Below are 5,540 nucleotides of genomic sequence, written 5' to 3'. Positions count from 1 at the left end.
TCTACATGTGACCTCCTCCCTGGGGGACGGACAACAGAAAAGTGGGTGAAGGGAGATGTCGGACAGGGCAAGATATGACAAAATAATAATTTATAAACTATCAAGGGCTCATGAGGGAGGGGGGAGCGGGGAGGGAGGGGAAAAATGAGGCCCTGATGCCAGGGCTTAAGTGGAGAGGAAATGTTTTGAGAATGATGAGGGCAATGAACGTACAAATGTGTATGTATGTATGGATTGTGATAAGAGTTGCATAAGCCCCTAATAAAACAATTTAAAAAGTAATAATAATAAACTAAAAGACTCTTGAAATTAAAAAAAAGAAGAAAACGTTCTAAAATTGATTGCGGTGATGATAGCACAACTCTTTTAAACAATTGAACTATTGAATTGTATAATATGTAAATTATGTGTCCATAAAACTGCTAAAATTAAAAACAACAAAATGAAACAAAAAAAGAGAAGCCTTGATATATTCTACAACATGGATAGCATTTGAAGACTTTATGATGAATGAAATAAGTAAATCACAAATGGACAAATATTACATGACCTCCCTTTATTACAGTCTCAGAAACACTGTCCTATAGGGTTGATATGAATCAGAGTGGACTTGGTGGCAATGAGTTTGGTGTGAGTTTATTACGTAGTTCCTAGACCTTATAAGAGCAAACTGATCTCTAACTGGTCTCAAGTTGAGCTACTAATTGGAATGTCCACAGTTCCAAACCACGCTGCTCGTTGGGAGGAAGACGGGGATTTCAACTCACAGTGGCAGTTCCACTCTGTCCTGCAGGGTCGCTATGAGTCGGTATCAACTCTATGGCAGGGAGGTTTGGTTTGGAGTTTTCCTTCGCCAGGAGGCCAGAGAACATGTTAAAGATCTGAAGAACACTGAATAGACTATCACTGAGCATTAACAAACATTACAATCGGGGGGAAATACAGAACAGAATTGCAAATTCTCATGGATTTCAGGCATATCTAGAGCTATGGAGACTGAAGAATCCCTGGGCCTACTGCCTTGATCATCTTTAAAACATGTATTAAAAATACTCCCTGAAGTCTTAAAACCTAAGAACAGTTTGGCTTAGCTAATAAAGAATGTCTGCTTTGAGCATTATCCTCTTTTAAAATTGACTTACATAAGATCTGACAGACAATAGCACTGAAAAGATTAGACAGAAACTTAGGGGCAGTAAGTTATTACTAATGAAAAAGAACAACCCAGGAAATGAGAGGTAAGAATGGTTTCACAATTCCAATGCCAGTATGTAGACACCCGAACTGGTATGTTTTTGTTGTATGAAATTACAACATCAAAAATAAAACAGTCTTTAAGATTAATTAAATGAATATTAAACAAAATAGTTTGCATTTCCTTCTGTAAGAAATATAGCTAAAATGGTGACTTTAATAACAGTATGTCCTACTTCTGACTAATCTAAAAACTTAAGGCCCTACCGATATTCAATTTTTTAAATGATCTATTGACCACTCACAATATATGTACTACTCAGTACCGAATCACACACTTATGCCCTGCACATACCACCATTTTAACTTCATAATCATTTGTGTGGTTATTGGTTCATTGCCTCCCTTGTCCGCTCCCTCTGGACCATAAACGATCTGTTTACTGTACTGCTCCATCTCCTGTGTACATGCTGTGTCCAGCATATAACGAACACAAAATACATTCTTTCAATGACTTTTTTATCAGGCACTTTGTTATAAAAGAATTCCCAGTCCCACAAAATTGAATGATACCTAAAAATTAATGACAATAATATGTAATGAGTGTTATAAGAGTCTTGAACATACAAATAGAGTAAATAATTCAACTCAAATATCCTCCTATGCATCATCCTGTATAGATAGATTCTTCTTCATATGCTGCTTTTTTACAACTTTTTGCGAAATACTATGTTATTCTCTAAAGAAAATTTAAGCATGAAATGTCTTGATATCCAGATAGGAATTTAACAAAATCTTTTATTTTCTGCCAACCACTATAATTATCATTGGCTTTTGTAAGCATTATGGAAAAGAAATACTATTGGGATAGAAGTCTGGAACAAGACTAATCATGGACATCCCTCCCCTAAAAGAAGAAAAGTGGAGTGGGGGTATAAAATAATTCTATCACAATGAAAAAGAGATTTTATATCTTGATTTGGATACAGAGGCTAAAGATCTCCTCTATCACCCTCCAAAAATTCGACCTTTTGTGTTTAGAGGTTGTGGGGGTTAGTTAGATTTTATGTCAACTTGATGGTACCCATATGGAGCTAGAGGTGGAGCTCAACCTGTCAATCAGGTGGTAACCTAGTAATGCCTCGTTGGTGGTGTGGCCTTTTTGTGTTTAAGACAGACACCCTTGTAAGACAGAAATCTTTCTTGCACTCTCACCTTTCCCCTTCCTTCTTGCTTAGATTCTGTGTCTGCCTCCATGTGAGCAGCCAGCTCTGGCACTGCAGGTGCCCTGCCATGCTCCCACAGGCCTTGGATCCACATGACTCTGCAGCCACCAGCCTGGGAGCTCTCTGCTTCGGGTTCAGCAGCCCGCAACTATGTGAGTCTGAAGGGGTTGGAACACCCTTGTGGCATACAATTACTTCTTGATATGAAGATCTTTCTTCTACAGATATGTATCACTGATTTTGTTTCTCTAGACAACCCAGCCTAACACAGATGTTAGGAAATAGTTTAAAAAAAAAAAAAGTTTATGCCCCAAAGCCTCAATTAAAACAAAGTAAAAAAATAATAATAATTCAACAGAGCAAACTGACAGATTCCATCATTTGATTTCACCAGAGAGAAGTAAGACACATTTAACTAGCCAATCATGAGATAGTAACAGTAGATCTCTTGGCTGGGAGGCAAAAATCTAACCTTGTTTATTACTTATTTGTCGCAAAGGAGAAACAAGCCACAGATTTTTCTAATTTTAAAAAGCTATTCAATTTCATGGTTAAGAATTGATTTTTTGTTTTGTTTTGTTAATCATTTTATTCGGACTCTTACAGCTCTTACAATAAATATTCCATAATACATCAACTGTATCAAGCATATTTGTACATATGTTGCTATCATCATTTTCTACACATTTACTTTATTTGAGCTCCTCTCTGCAACCCCCATCCCCCTCATGACCCCTTGATAAATTATAAGTATCTTACACCGACTGCTGTCTCCCTTCACCCACGGTTCTATTGTTCACTGATGTTTTGACATTAATGAATACCTTTTCACTTCTAAAACCCCACTACAAGTGTTAAGTAGGAAATACCCAGCTAAGGTAGTTATTTCTAAGGATAAGGTTCCTTCTTTTCAAAGTCACAACTCCTCATATTTACTTGGCTTTTAATGTGCTTTAGCCATCCTCATTCTTTGAATCACTGCCTTATACCAGCTTAAATCTGGATACACCATTCCACTGATGGTTTTTTAAATGTCTTGCTATTAACCTCTAACCTCAGTCACTAAACTGGCAGAATGAGTTTGCTACTTGGAAGGCAACAGCTTATAAAGAAAGCTTTAACAAGAAAGTGAATAATAACAACAACATGAGCTGTTTTTAAGCATTTAAGTATTTTAGGAGATTTTTAATAAAAATTCAAAATTAAAAGTTATCAAGTCCTGTGTGTATGCACTGAGACCAGGAGCATAGTTATTCTACATAAAAGGAAATGACAAAACACTTAAAAGATACAGCCCATCTTCTACCATGTGTCATTTCTCCCCCTTTTCCTCCCATTACTGTGTTTTTCTCAAAAAATCGTAACTCCCTCCTTTCAGTTACTCAGACCAATAACATGTCAATTATCTTGTTTTCTAATATTTCATATTCAGGAAATTAACATGTTTCTTACTATTCCATTACCTATGATCCAGACCAATATCATTTCTTGCTGAATTTATAGCAGTAACCTCCCATGCTCAGCTTCTAACTGAAAGGTCAGCAATTCAAACTAGCTGCTCCATGGAGAATATGTGGCCATCTGTTTCCATAAAGATTACACCCTTGGGAAGTTTCACTCTGTTCTATGTATTGGAAGCTACTTGGCAGCAATTAATTTAGTTTGGGGGTCCTCTTGATGCTACTGGGTACCTTATTCTCATCACTGTAACTAGAAACACTTTCTTAAAACTTAAGTCCCTTTTTGCTCAAAACCCTTCAACGATTTTCCTTGCTCCAAGTACAGCCAGAATCCTTACAATGAATCTTGGAAGTTCTCCTGCATGGTCAGGCATCTTCCCTCTTCACTGCCCTCCAGTGACATTGGCCTCCTGTCTGTTTGTCAAACATGTCAAAGCACATTCTCTGCAGGGTCTCTGCACTTGCGGTCCCCTCCAGCAAAAACATTCCTCCCCCATGCATGGTATGCTCCCTCCCTTCTTTCCTCAGTTAGAGCAAATGTCCCTTTTTCAAGGAAGTCTTTCCTAAATTGCTCTTAAAAGCAGTCTTGCATCTCTACATCCGTTACTTTCCTCATGTTGTACTTTCTTCAAGTCGCCCTTGAGTCCACTGCCTTTATTACCGGGTAGAACTGTGCGCTCCATCCAGTAGGGTTTTCACGGCTGTGATCTTTCTGAAGCAGATCACCAAACCTTTCTTCTAACATATGTCTCTGGTGCGTAGCCATGAGGCTTAACCATTTGCAACCCCCAGGAAGCTTTCTAATTATGTTTTAGTTTCTTCTGTAGCATTTATCATCAGCTGACGGGCTATATATAATTTATTCATTTATTATCTCTCTCTTCCCATTAGAATGGAAATTAATTCCAGGAGGGCTGAGACTTTTGTTCTTTGCTGTGTACTCAATGCCTAGAACAGTATCTGCCATACAGCAAGCATATAATAGATAGTATAAATACAACTAGTGAGTAAATAAATGAACGCCAGACTCCCTCCCTTCTGCTTCTCTCATGCCTCTGCCATGCTACTACTTTGCCTTTATTTCTCAAAGATCTGTTTGAAACACTGCATTTATTACTTACATACAAGCATGATCAATTTACAAACTGTTAAAAAATGAACGTGACTTTCTCCATAAACATCAAGCGCTTATACCCTTCCCATAAGCTCTGCTCCTGTTAAAGGCCTAGACTCCCTTCTGTACAATAAACCTTAGTCATCATTCCCATACTATCCTCAGGATTTGCTATTATTTTCTTTCTTTTATTTTAAAATCATTTTATTGGGGGCTCATACAACACTTATCACAATCCATACATACATCAATTGTATAAAGCACATTTTTACATTTGTTACCCTCATCATTCTCAATACATTTGCTCTCCACCTAAGGCCCGGGCATCAGTTCATTGCGCCCGCCGCCGCTCCCACCTCCCTCATGAATCCTTGTTAATTTATAAATTATTTTGTCATATCTTACACTGTCCGATGTCTCCCTTCACCCACTTTTCTGTTTTCTGTCCCCCAGGGAGGAGGTTATATGCAGATCCTCATAATAGACTTCCTCTCTCTCTGCTACCCTCCCTCCACCCTCCTTGTATCGCCACTCTCAGCACTGGTC

At 38.0% G+C, this 5,540-nt stretch overlaps 1 protein-coding gene across 3 annotated transcripts in view; it reads right to left on the bottom strand.

The window, feature by feature from the left end:
* The window catches only part of KAT6B (lysine acetyltransferase 6B), a 268,823-nt gene that overhangs the window by 125,545 nt on the left and 137,738 nt on the right, over positions 1-5,540 (bottom strand). The gene's annotated exons all lie outside the window — the stretch shown is intronic.

This window comes from Echinops telfairi, unplaced genomic scaffold (genome assembly GCF_000313985.2).
Source record: "Echinops telfairi isolate 266 unplaced genomic scaffold, ASM31398v2 ScPeMD7_70;HRSCAF=299, whole genome shotgun sequence".
Taxonomy (NCBI): Eukaryota; Metazoa; Chordata; class Mammalia; order Afrosoricida; family Tenrecidae; genus Echinops; species Echinops telfairi.
This window is presented reverse-complemented; position numbering and strand designations above follow the sequence as displayed.